This window comes from Anas platyrhynchos, chromosome 15 (assembly GCF_047663525.1).
Source record: "Anas platyrhynchos isolate ZD024472 breed Pekin duck chromosome 15, IASCAAS_PekinDuck_T2T, whole genome shotgun sequence".
In the NCBI taxonomy this organism is placed as follows: Eukaryota; Metazoa; Chordata; class Aves; order Anseriformes; family Anatidae; genus Anas; species Anas platyrhynchos.
The window spans coordinates 782,616-796,627 of NC_092601.1; the positions used below are offsets into that span (position 1 = coordinate 782,616).

The 14,012-nt window shown below is 49.2% G+C and overlaps 1 long non-coding RNA gene across 1 annotated transcript; it reads right to left on the reverse strand.

Moving 5' to 3' along the window:
• Positions 1–5,588: 5,588 nt before the first annotated feature.
• LOC139998719 (uncharacterized) lies at positions 5,589–7,601 on the reverse strand. The gene is made up of 4 exons (XR_011803488.1): positions 7,494–7,601; positions 6,794–6,981; positions 6,606–6,684; positions 5,589–5,713 (listed from the first exon to the last, which is right to left on the reverse strand). It is a non-coding gene; the product is annotated as an uncharacterized lncRNA (long non-coding RNA).
• Positions 7,602–14,012: the final 6,411 nt, after the last annotated feature.

Below are 14,012 nucleotides of genomic sequence, written 5' to 3' on the forward strand. Positions count from 1 at the left end.
CCCAAGCCCCATGGACCCCCCCGGTGCGCCCCGCAAATGAGTCCCCGGTCAACCGCACCCCGCACTCTTGGTTCCCCCCTCATATTGGTTCCCCCCCCCCCCGGTGCGCCCCGCAAACACGTCCACCCGGCAACCGCACCCCGCACACTTGGTTCCACCCTCATTTTGGTTCCCCCCCCCGGTGCGCCCCCTAAATGCGTCCCCCCGGCAAGCGCACCCCGCACACTTGGTTCGCCCCTCATTTTGGTTCCCCACCACCCTTGGGTTTCCCCCAAGCCCCATGGACCCTCCCCCCCTTGGTGCCCCCCCCCCATTTTGTCCCCCCTTGCCGTCCTACCCGTGCCCGCAGCAGCCGCTCGCGCTCCGCCAGCGCCTCCCGCACCCGACGCTGCATCTCGGCCAGGTAAAGGCAGGCGCTGGGGGGGGGGAATAAATTGGGGAGGGGTCAATTTGGGGGGGGTCTGGGGGCATTTGGGGGGCTGAGGGCGCATTTAGGGGGTGGAGGGGACTGGTTCTCACCTGTAGGACTCGGCGTCGAGCCCCCCCGGGGGCAGCTGCAGGGCCAGGATGCCTGCGGGGGTGCGGGGGGGGCATGTCAGCACCCCCCAGACCGAAACCCCAAAACCGCTGCCGTTGACCCCAAAACCGCCGCCGTTGACCCCAAGGTGGCCGCTGGTGACGCCGGTAGGGCCACCGGGCGCCCCGCGGGCCACTGGGAGCGGAAGACGGGCATGAAGCTGCCGGTGGACGGCGGCCACGCTAAAATGCTAGGTCAGCCGCGGGTTGGGGCTCTGGGGGGGGGCACCCCATAGGGTCACAACCCCCCCAAAACCCCCCCGGCCCCATAGAGACCCCCCCCAGCCCCACAGATCCCACCCCAAACCCTGTAGGTGCTCCCCCAAACCCTACAGGCAGCTTCTCCAGATGTTCCCCACAACCTCCCAGCCCCACAAGTACAATGTGTCCGGGCGGCGCCGCGCTTAAATGTGCCCGGGCGGCGCCGCGCTTAAATGTGTCTGGGCGGCGTCGCGCTAAAATGTGCCCTAACCCTAACCCTAACCCTAGCCCTAACCCTAGCCCTAACCCTAACCCTAACCCTAACCCTAGCCCTAACCCTAACCCTAACCCTAACCCTAACCCTAACCCTAACCCTAACCCTGCATTTCCAGGCATGCTCTGGGCACCCAACATGGCCTCCCTGAAGCCTGGTGCCGGAATACTATATTTACCAGCATTCCTTGGACAGCCGGCACAGCCAATCACGGGCCGAGTTTTCGAGAATTCCATTTACCAGCACGCACTGTAACCCTAGCCCTTACCGCCTTTACAAAAAAGCCTCAAGCCCTAACCCTAAAAATCCTCGAAACCCCTACAGACATAACCCAAAATATTTACCACACTAAACACCTGAAGACCTATGCCTAAAACTCCTAACCCAATAAATTAAGACGTTCAAATCCCAAGCCCAAAAAATAGGACTCTCAAAACCTAAACCCAAAAACTAAAACCTAAAAACCCAAAAACCTAAACCCAAAAACGCTCCAAACACTAATCCAAAAAAATAAGACGCTCAAAGCACTAACACAAAATATTAAGATGCTCAAAACCCTAACGCAAAAAATTAAGATGCTCCAAACCCTAACCCAAAACATTAGGACACTCAAAACCCTAACCCTGGAGAACCTAACCTGAAAAAATAAATAAATAAATAAATAAATAAAAATAAAATTTTAAAACCCTAACCCTAAATAATTGACCAAAAAGAAAACCCTAAGACCCTAACCCTAAAAAACCTTTCAACACTACAACCCATAAACTCTAAAACCCTAACACACTAACCCTGAAAAACTTAAAACCTTAACCCCCAAATCCCTAAAATACTAACCGTTAAAAATCCAAACCTAAACAACTTAAAATCCTAAACATAAACCCTGAGAATACTTACCCTGAAACCCAACCCTAGTGCCCTACCCCTGAAACCTTAAAACCGTGAATCAATCTTTGGAAAATAACACAGGCTCAGGAGAGGATCTCACTACGCTTACCCTGACTCTGACTCTGACCCTGACCCTAAACCTAACCCTACCCCTAACCCTAAGCCTAACCCTCTAACCCTAACCCTAACACTAACCCAAAACCTAACCCTAACCCTAACCCTACCCCTAACCCTAACCCCTAACCATAAACCTAACCCCCTAACCCTAACCCTAACCCTAACCCTAACCCTAACCCTAACCCTAACAAACCCTAACCGTAACCCAAAACACTAAACCTACACCAAGCCCTAATCCGAACCCTAACCCTAACCCTAACACGCCTAACCCTAACCCTACCCCTAACCCTAACCCTACCCCTAACCCTAAGCCTAATCCTCTAACCCTAACCCTAACACTAACCCAAAACCTAACCCTAACCCTACCCCTAACCCTAACCTCTAACCATAAACCTAACCCCCTAACCCTAACCCCCTAACCCTAACCCGTAACCATAAACCTAACCCCCTAACCCTAACCCCCTAACCATAACCTTAGCCCTAACCCTAACAAACCCTAACCCTAACCCAAAACCCTAAACCTAAACCGAGCCCTAACCCGAACCCTAACCCTAACCCGCCTAACCCTAACCCTAACCCTAACCCCGAACCCGAACTCTAACCATAACCCTAATGAACCCTAAGCCTAACCCTATCCCTAACCCTAACGCTAACATTAACCCTAACCCTAAACCTAACGCCCTGACCATAACCCTAACCCTAACCCAAACCCAAACCCCAAACCCTAACACGACCCCTAACCCTAACCCCTAACCCTAACCCTACCGCCCTAACACTACCCCTAACCCCGTAACGATAACGCTAGCCCTAACCCTAACGAACCCTAACCCTAAACCAAAACCCTAACCCAAACCCTAACCCTAACCCCCTGGCAACCACACCCCGCACACTTGGTTCCCCTCTCATTTTGGTTCCCCACCACCCTTGGGTTTCCCCCAAGCCCCATGGACCCTCCCCCCCTTGGTGCCCCCCCCCCATTTTGTCCCCCCTTGCCGTCCTACCCGTGCCCGCAGCAGCCGCTCGCGCTCCGCCAGCGCCTCCTGCACCCGACGCTGCATCTCGGCCAGGTGGAGGCAGGCGCTGGGGGGGGGGGAATAAATTGGGGAGGGGTCAATTTGGGGGGGGTCTGGGGGCATTTGGGGGGCTGAGGGCGCATTTAGGGGGTGGAGGGGACTGGTTCTCACCTGTAGGACTCGGCGTCGAGCCCCCCCGGGGGCAGCTGCAGGGCCAGGATGCCTGCGGGGGTGCGGGGGGGGGCATGTCAGCACCCCCCAGACCGAAACCCCAAAACCACTGCCGTTGACCCCAAAACCGCCGCCGTTGACCCCAAGGTGGCCGCTGGTGACGCCGGTAGGGCCACCGGGCGCCCCGCGGGCCACTGGGAGCGGAAGACGGGCATGAAGCTGCCGGTGGACGGCGGCCACGCTAAAATGCTAGGTCAGCCGCGGGTTGGGGCTCTGGGGGGGGGCACCCCATAGGGTCACAACCCCCCCAAAACCCCCCCGGCCCCATAGAGACCCCCCCCAGCCCCACAGATCCCACCCCAAACCCTGTAGGTTCTCCCCCAAACCCTACAGGCAGCTTCTCCAGATGTTCCCCACAACCTCCCAGCCCCACAAGTACAATGTGTCCGGGCGGCGCCGCGCTTAAATGTGCCCGGGCGGCGCCGCGCTTAAATGTGTCTGGGCGGCGTCGCCCTAAAATGTGCCCTAACCCTAACCCTAACCCTAACCCTAACCCTAACCCTAACCCTAACCCTAACCCTAACCCTAACCCTAACCCTAACCCTAACCCTAGCCCTAACCCTAACCCTAACCCTAACCCTAACCCTAACCCTAACCCTGCATTTCCAGGCATGCTCTGGGCACCCAACATGGCCTCCCGGAAGCCTGGTGCCGGAAATCTATATTTACCAGCATTCCTTGGACAGCCGGCACAGCCAATCACGGGCCGAGTTTTCGAGAATTCCATTTACCAGCACGCACTGTAACCCTAGCCCTTACCGCCTTTACAAAAAAGCCTCAAGCCCTAACCCTAAAAATCCTCGAAACCCCTACAGACATAACCCAAAATATTTACCACACTAAACACCTGAAGACCTATGCCTAAAACTCCTAACCCAATAAATTAAGACGTTCAAATCCCAAGCCCAAAAAATAGGACTCTCAAAACCTAAACCCAAAAACTAAAACCTAAAAACCCAAAAACCTAAACCCAAAAACGCTCCAAACACTAATCCAAAAAAATAAGACGCTCAAAGCACTAACACAAAATATTAAGATGCTCAAAACCCTAACGCAAAAAATTAAGATGCTCCAAACCCTAACCCAAAAAATTAGGACACTCAAAACCCTAACCCTGGAGAACCTAACCTGAATAAATAAATAAATAAATAAATAAATAAAAATAAAATTTTAAAACCCTAACCCTAAATAATTGACCAAAAAGAAAACCCTAAGACCCTAACCCTAAAAAACCTTTCAACACTACAACCCATAAACTCTAAAACCCTAACACACTAACCCTGAAAAACTTAAAACCTTAACCCCCAAATCCCTAAAATACTAACCGTTAAAAATCCAAACCTAAACAACTTAAAATCCTAAACATAAACCCTGAGAATACTTACCCTGAAACCCAACCCTAGTGCCCTACCCCTGAAACCTTAAAACCGTGAATCAATCTTTGGAAAATAACATAGGCTCAGGAGAGGATCTCACTACGCTTACCCTGACTCTGACTCTGACCCTGACCCTAACCCTAACCCTACCCCTAACCCTAAGCCTAACCCTCTAACCCTAACCCTAACACTAACCCAAAACCTAACCCTAACCCTAACCCTACCCCTAACCCTAACCCCTAACCATAAACCTAACCCCCTAACCCTAACCCTAACCCTAACCCTAACCCTAACCCTAACCCTAACCCTAACCAACCAATGAATGACAGATACCGGTATCTTTACAGATTGTTTAAAGCTTTAGAAACACATCCCACTGGTGACAACTGCCAATCACCCAATCACAGGATACTGGCATGGGATCAGATCCAATTTTTTCAAATACCACAGTACCCCCATGACATTTTGGGTGAATTACAAATAATACATTTGTATTTGTACTTTGAGGTGAAATACAATAATTCCACTTAAACATTTTTAACTTATGATATAACGTAAGTTTAAGTAACTTGTCTAGAGGTGAGCAAACCTAAAGTAGTGATAGAATAAAACACGTAAACCTGTTTCAGTTCCTTGCTCTGACCATTATAATGCCTCTTGAAAGAAGTAAAAGCTGCTCAGTAAAGAAAACAAAGCAAGCTCCCTACAGTACAGACAGCTCCCCACTTGCCCTAAGATTCTCCATGTAGTTATGTACAAACTACTATGTGTTGATCACAGAAGACAGCTTTGTGATCTTGGTTCTGTTCAAGGAGATGCATTGCTGCCCTTACCAATGTAGAGAGACATTACTTTGAGGTAAAGTACATGCATTCCAGATTTCCTGACACTTACTAAAGCTACTGAAGGGTCCAAATTCATGATCTTCATTCTATGTGGGGCTTCCTGGCAGTGGAAACTCTCATCGTCAACCGTGCCATTTTCTTCTGAATCTACAAAGCTTTGAGTGGTGTGAGGGTCCAGATAGATCAGCTCATTGCCTGGATGGGTAAAAGCCGTATGTTAAAAATAAGCAAGTGACATTAATAAGCACTTGGTCCAGAACTGTAAAATAGAAATTAGATTGCCATTGCAGTCAGTATAATCTAGACTTTCCAGCTAGGGATTCTTTAAGAGAATCGGAAGGGTTAGACACAACGTTTCCCACAGGGTATTTAGTATAACTTCCTATTGGTGACCTATTACTGTAATTTTTTGGTTGGTTATGTTCTATCTTTGTCACATACTTTTATTTTTCCATGTGAGATCCAGTACTTTTTTTTTTTTTTTTTTTTTTTTTTTTAAATCTCAAGTGTTGTAAACACTAACATTTGACAGATTAAAAGGTACAGGATGTTCACAGATGCAATCTGTAATCCCATTAGGCATTCATTCAGAAATTGGAACAAAAAAGCCTAACTAAAACAGGTTAGGTTTTACAAAAGGACAAAATAGGGTTGCAAAATTTTGGCCCAAAGTGGGGTGAAATCTGAAGGAATGCATTTTAAATTAATTAGAGCAATACTTAATAACAGAAGGTATGCAAAAGGTGAAAAAGATACTGCTATCAGAAACAGTTTTGAAATACAAGAAAATAAAAGTGACATTTGACCAATACACTTGTCAAATGCTATCAGCTATTCTTAGTATGCTGCTCTTGTTGATGTCATCACTTATTTTTACACCTAGCTTTGCTGTTAACTTTCTGCTCCTGTTAAGGATCATCTCATACTGTTTCTAAACTCTTTTAGATATGCTTCTTCATTTATTTTATTCTATTCTCATCTTTCTTTACTTCTAGAGGTTCACGCTTAGACTCCTTACTATTTCCCCTTCAAAAAATGTTCTCTTTTGATCATCTGCACATTTGGAATAAGTTTCTTTTTTCCTTACCTAAAAATCCTATGAAATAATAGGCATTATTTGGTTTCCCTCCTACTGCTCCCAAAGACTGTGGCATCTTAAAGCATTCCTAGGAGTTCAAAAGGAATAAAGGAAATTGTAATTCATTTCTTTACTGACATCACAGATACCCAAACTTATTTGACAGTAACGAGCAATGAATCGAAAGAAAACCTTACTTTAAATGCATCAATATATACGGGATTTATGTGATTTATCCCTAGTCGTAGAGGTATAATAAGCAAGAGGGCTTTCCAGCCTGTGCAGAGTCCTCCTGCCTTCTTGCTTCGGCCACGAGCACTTCTGTGCAAATGTGCACTGCTGTGGGACGCGCTGCTGCTCTGAGGAGGGCACCGGCACATTTTTTCTGCGGGAATAAAACTAGAAATCAGTCAACGCACAGAGGAACACAAAGCAGATCTTCCTCTCAGTAGTGAATTAAGCTAGTTTGCCAGGGATCTTTATAGGGCACCCAAGACAAAACAAGCCGGGCATGGCAATTACAGCTATTTAGTAGAAGTGATTCTAGCAGACAGTATGTGCTGGCACGTCCAAGTGAGACGTTAGATAAATGATTGGGGGATGACAATTTAAGACTGCAGTGACATGTCCTATTAATGTTATTAATAGTGTCAAGCTTTGCCTATAAAACGCCAGAGAAATGAAATGGCAGCAATGATGACAGTAGAAATTCTTCAAGGAGCTCTTCACATCCAGTGATGTGAGCACGAAGTTGGCATCAGGGATCAAAAAAACACAACTGAGTTTGTATGTCCTTCTTCCCTCTTCTTACCCTTGCAAGACAAAGCCATGGCCCCCCAAGTATTTGTTCATGTTTAGATACATGCTGGCAAATGGAGTCAAATCAGAAACTGTTACCAGAAAACTGATGAGGTGTCACTTCCTGATGTCTTCAATGACCACCGTATTGCCCATAGATACATAAACTGCTAATGAATTCCATTCATCAAATAAAGCAAGCTTCCTAGAAAACATTAAGGTACTAATTAATATAAACTAGTTGGATCAAAAGGGTAGCTTTACACTCAGAACCATTTGATTTATTTATTTTTTTTTCTTAAAAAATAATTTCTTTCTGCATTTTTTAAAGTCTCCATATAAGAAAAAGAAAACTTTAAACATTAAATGTTTAATATCTTTAGAAAAATAGGTACTGAGTGGTACCAGGAAAAACATATGCGCTGCACCATGTGCAAACTGTTTTGTCTTACTGCTAAGTGCAGTGACAGTAACAGTCCAACTACATCAAGTTTATTACTTTTTATTGCACTCGACAGTCTCTGCAATGGGTTCTTGCCCAGTTGTGTCTTTTCTCATCTGGAAAAGAAAAAAATTCCTATGCCAGTTTTGCAGATTACTTTTTGCTTAAGAAATTCCACTGAATTCAGTGGAATTACTTCTGCCTGAGCCTGCGTGCACAGCAGAAATGGGGCGTTAAAAGCTAAATCAGCTAAGGGTTTGGGGCACCAAAACTTCAGTGGGAGACAGCAGCACACAGTTTTATGTCCACTTCTGCAAAATCCAAACCTTTGGGGAAGGGAGCTACACTCTTAAGCTGCACTGGCAGAATTAGCTGTTTCAAATAAGCCAGAAAGAAATGGGGGTGAGCGTTTCACCATGAAAAACTTGGCCATGAAAGATCTGGAGTCCAGGGCATGCTTCAGCTCCCCTCCCTCTTCAGATCATGTGCCTGTTCCAGGGTGTCAAAGACTTGCTGCTGAGCTCGCAGGACCTGTAGCCTAGCCCCTGCCTGAGGTAAGACACCTCCACGTACCCCTGGAGAACTGAGCAGCCTCAGTTCCTTTCAGTGTGGCTCCCAGACTATGAGGAGCTGCCCATCTTTATCCAGTAGCCTTGCTGGCAGAACTGCTGCTCAGAAAGGGAGGAATTGCAGCTCAGTTCCCTCCTCAGCCGAGATGGCTTCTCTCTGATGTTTCACACCACCACTCCGACCTACACGGTGGCACTCTCGACCTGCCAGAGCTGTGCCACTGTGCAGAAAGGAATATACATCTGTGGTGTGACTGGTGAGGGCATGCAGACGGCATAGCAGGAGACTTTCCTGCAGTTTCTTCTCCTCAGGCTCTTCCTTTATTAAAATTTAGAGGTCACCCATTCCCAACTCAGTACCTGCACACCGAGCTGTGGCATGACATTCCATGCTGCACTTGTAAATAGATGGCAAGTACATTCCTGACTGTGGGACAGGGGGAGATGCAGCCTTCAAAACTCTGCCTGGGCCTTCTCTTGGCTGCCCCAGGGGAGTACGTTCTGAATGAGACTGGTATGATCTCACTTACTTTAGTACTTGAGCAACTGTATTTGGTCCAAACCATTCTCCAATTGACTTCCCCTCTCCAACACCCACCTGTGCTGTTTTCATAGTGAAAAAAAGACACACGTACACAAAATCAAAGAAAAATGAGACCATAAAGAATGTGGGAACAATATACAGTAAATACCGTGACTGTCAAACATTCTAGAGTAACTGCAATCTGTACTTAGCAATAACAATTATTTTCTCAATCTATGCTCTTTTCAAAACTTAGGGAGTGCCAGTTTCTTTAATAAACAAAAGGCTTCTAAACTATAACGAGAATTACAAGTTAACAAATGTTAGTGCCCTTTATTACAAATTACAGCAATAAGCTACAAGACTGTCTGTTCTAACATTACTGACTCTGGTACCCAAGGCTTACAGAGTTTATCAAGAGCTAGATTCTAGTACATGGCTTTATTTAGGTCTCAGGGAATGTTTCTGTACTACTAGTCTTTGCGCCCATCTGCATACCTTTTTATTTTTGTATAAGCATACACATTGTCTTCACATCCACTTTTTAAAATTATGAATTAACATACTGCAAATTAGTGATTCAACACAGTAGAAATTTCAGTGGAAAAAACCTGAAAGTTTATGTTTGTTCTTACCCATCTGGTGGATTGAATAACAGCAAGCCTTCCTGTCGAGAAAGCATCGTAGGATTCTGTGATATTCTTCTGGTTGTTTTTTGTGTTTTTCCCATTGCCAATCTGAAAGGAAAAATTGATATAGAATAAAAAATGGTGACGTTTTCATTACACTGATCAAATGTCTAGACAGCAGAAAGCTTTATAATGAGATGTTAAAAGACATTTCAATTCATCTTGAATATTTACATTTTGTGTAGAGCTCCTAGAATTCCAAGCTTGTTATTTATCATCAAGCTGCCCTTTATCATCATAGGCTGGATTGTAAAAACAGGGAAAATAAAACAAAACAAAAACATCAACTGCAAACATATTCTGACGGATCATGCTGCGTGTTGATAGCCATTCCAGTATCTCTGAGCTTCCAAGATTATTTAAAAGTACAGGCTGTGTTTAGACCTTGTTGGATTTCTAAGCACCCATTAAATAACAACATAAGATCCATACAGAAAGTCCAAACACTCCACTGGCAGCATCCTGGGATGTGACATGCATGCTTAAGAGCTTGCACCAGGGGGGTTTGGACCTCGTGCTGCTGACAAGTGAGGAGTGAAGAGAAGGGTAAGAGCACTGTCCCACGGTGGCAGGTTTTCCCTTGGCCTCAACTTGGGTGTTACACTAAAAGGTTTATAAAATAATGGCGACAGGATTCCCCATTTGTTCTCCTTCTATGCCTATTTCTCTGCTTCAGGCTGGGATGATTTCACCCAGCTGAATATGAATTGATTCATTAGGAACTGTTACCAGGGCATCAAAGAAAGTCTCACTAATAAATTCAGGGTTTGTGCTTTTAATGGAGTACTTACGAAGAAGCGTCTGCAGACAATACCGAAGTTCCCTCAGGACCAGCACTCACCTCTCCCTAAGTGTCTGCAGATCAGTGCTTGGGCCAGCATCATCTGCCCGCATCGCAGCATACATCCCCAGCCAGCGTCCGACGAAGGACCCGTGCCTCCTGTTAGGAAAGTTCATCACAATCAGTGCAGGCTTTCAACTGGGTGCAGCACCACAGAGGACATTTCAGAGTGCTAGAAAACAGATAGGGCTGCTGAAGCCTCCATGAACTGTCCTACAGATAAAAGGCACAGAGCAAGACTTTGGTTCCATGCTGTTGGTCTAATTCTCAACTCTGCATTGCACAAATGAACAAAATTCATTTATTCCTTGTGGAGCTGACTTACTCTTTTCATTCTTCAAGCAGCATTCACAAACCATTTACTGCATGCTATACAACATGATCACCTGTTTACATACAGACATAAATAAACACTGATTTTAATAATCTTCATGTTTGCATAAACAGTTAAAATGATGCTCAAAATGCGCTAATACTCTAGAAATATTTTCCCAGCCTACGATGCCATCACTTATCTTGCTATTTAATTTAGAACAATGCAGCAAATCTGCAGTATACTCACCAATAGGCGAAAACTTTCTTCTATACGTAAACCACACGTAAACCACACGTGAACACACCTTGGCTTATTGTCTGACTTTGGCTTATGGTGCGTCTGTTGCTGTGTCCAGCACAGTGCAGCCCCTAAATTGCTACCAAAACCTTGCCACAAACCTCAATCCCCCTCTTAAAAGAGACCCTCTTGTTTGTTGCCCTTCTTTCGACACTCTCTAACAGTTTTATGTCTTCATACATATATATACAACAAAACATCAAAGAGCTCAGCAAGGTCCACCAAGGAAAGGAAGCAATGCAGGAGAAAGAAGACAGGACAACAGGGAGAATGGGCAGCATAAGGGAGGAGGCAGCCAGTGGCCTTAAAAACAAAGCCTAGAAAATATCTTCCACTAGTGGGACATAGTGAATTGGAGCTCTGGGGTCTGCATCTAGAGATGTCTTTTCTATTTATCGTCTTGTTGCGGAGATGGGTCCTCTGGCTTTGGTTGTGTTTTTTCTTGTTGGGCAATTATCTCCCAAGAAGAACCCCCTGTTGGACAGAAAGGTAGAGGTGTGCTCCAGAAACACAGTGATGGCAAGGAGTCCTCCACTTCATTCTGGCATTTTTTTCCAGCTGGAAGCATTCCCAGTTGTCAACGGAATTGGTTTTGAGGAGTAGGAAAGACAGCATTGCTGGATTTCTGCTTTCTCCTCCATCCTATCAGACCACATCATGAGAGTTGTCTTTGTTTGATGTTCTTATGTCGCGTTCTGTTATTCTATATTTTTTTCTCTCTTATGTGATTTTATGTTCTTCTGTTATGTTATGTTCTTATGTTCACAACAGGACTCCTTGCCAACACCGCCTCACAGACACCTGGGCCAAAGAGCAGGGCCTTGAGCGGCTAGCTCACCATGACAGAGCTCATTTCCTTCCCAGTAGCTGCCAGGTGCCCTCTGGGGGCATTTCGGGGCTACAGCATGGGAAGACTTCCTTGGGGTGGGAAGCCATTGGGCTAGGAAATGGGCAATGTTCCCTAGGAAGGAAATCCCTGGGAAGCAAAAGCCTTGGGATGGGAAGTCTTGAATGGGGTGGGTACCATTCCCTGGGGAAGGAAGTGCTTGGAGAAGTCCTCCAAGAGAGGGGAATTCTTTGGGACGAGGTCTCTTTGGCTGAAGAAACGCTTCGTGTTGATGGGGCAGATTTCGTCTGGGTTGCTGGGAATGTGCCATGCGGTGAAATGGCAAGGATGGGCACTGCCGCTGAGGCCGAGAAGCTGGTCCTGGGCTGGGCAAGCCTTGGGCCGGGCAAGTGGTGGTGTGGAAGCGTCTTGGGCATGGCAACTGCTGCGTGGGAGGGAAAGCCTGCTGGGGATGGCCAAGTCTTGCGCTGGGCAGCCTGCTTGGCTCCAAAGCCTGCAGTCCTCCCCAAGATGTCGGCGAGGGGCTGGTCAGCCGTTGGGATGGAACCCCCGTTGCCCGCGTTCCCCAAGCAACCGCCCCACTCTCCAGCCACCATGGCAGGTCCAGCAGCCGGCTCCCGCTCCTCCCGGGGCTGCGGCCCTGCTGGCGAGCCCAGCGCCCCAGAGCTCAGCCCAGCGCCCTTTTTCCCACAGAGGGTTTCCCCAGATGGCTTCTGCGGGTTGCGCAGACGCAAAACTCCCCCTTCGTCGTCCCAGCCGTGCCGCCAACGGTGGCTGCCTGGCTGCTTCCCTCCCTCCCTGGAGCGATGGTGCTGCCCTTGCAGCCCCCCCAGGTACCCACCCTCCCCTCCGCACTGCCCCAGGCCACCGTCTGGCACGTGGTGCCGGGGGTCCAGGGACAGGTGCTGCAGCTCCCCGCCAGGGTGCAGCTGCCACCTGGGGGGCACCTCCCAGCCCAGGGGCACCACCTGCAGCTTGGTCAGCTCCCCGCCGCCGCCGTGGGGCAGCTCCCTGCTGTGGGGCAGCTCCCCCACAGCGCTCCTGTGGGTGCCCCCTGTGTCTCCCAGCCCCTGCTGATGTGGACGGGGACGCTGGTGCCCCAGGATGGTGCTCCCCTCTGCTTGAGGCCCAGGGCCGTGCTCCATGGGGAGCTCCTGCACCCCGCAGGCACCTGCCTGCTGCAGGCCCCTGCCTACCCCAGCCCCCCACCACTCCTCGTGCCGGGGCCTCCGCTGCGGGGGCAGGCGCTCCCCGCGCCCCGCACCCTCAGCAGCAGCCGGGGGCAGCTGCCGGAGCCCTGCTTGCATGCCGTGGGGCTCAGTGAGGACCAGGGGCCCCCGCTGCCCGGCCCCACTCCCCCCGAGCCTGCCCAGGCTCCAGCGACCGCCAGCACCCAGACGGTGACGCCCGACGGTGAGTTTGGGGCTGGCCCAGCCGGCCGCTGGGCGCCCCACACCCAGGAGCCATGGCAAAGCTGGCAGCGGGGGATGCTTGGGGGATTGCATTGGCTTGCTTTTTCCTCAGCGGCGACACTTGCAGAGGTGCCTGAGGAGCCCCTGGAGCTGCTGGAGCTGGGCCCCGATGCCTTCGCCGAGGCCCTTCCCCAGCTGGCAGGGGACAGCCAGCAGCTGCAGCACCTGCAGGACCAGCTCCCGGCCGACCTGGACAGCTCCGGCTTTGAGGAGCTGCTCAGCTGCCTGGATGCCATGGAGCACCAGGACGCCTTCGCCGCTGTCCCCAGCAGTCCTGTCCTCAAGCGCTTCCTCTCGCAGCTGCCCGACCTCTGCGAGGACATCGAGGAGCCCAGCACACAGGGACTGGCAGCCACCAGAGCGCTGGGTGATGTCCCCTCAAGCCCTGGGCTGCACCCCGACAAGGTGCAGGCTGTGCGGGCGCTGCAGCCCCCTGCAGCTGCTGTGCCGCCACTCAGCTCCCCCCTCAAGCCTGCAGCCCGGCCCCAGCTCAGGAGAGCCCTGCCCAAAAGGCCCCCCCAGCAGGAATTCATCCCTGCCCGCAGGAGAACCCTGCCCCAGCCTCCCTTGGCTCCCCTCAAGAGGCGCCCCGACCCTGACTGCCTCCCTGCCCGCAAGAGAC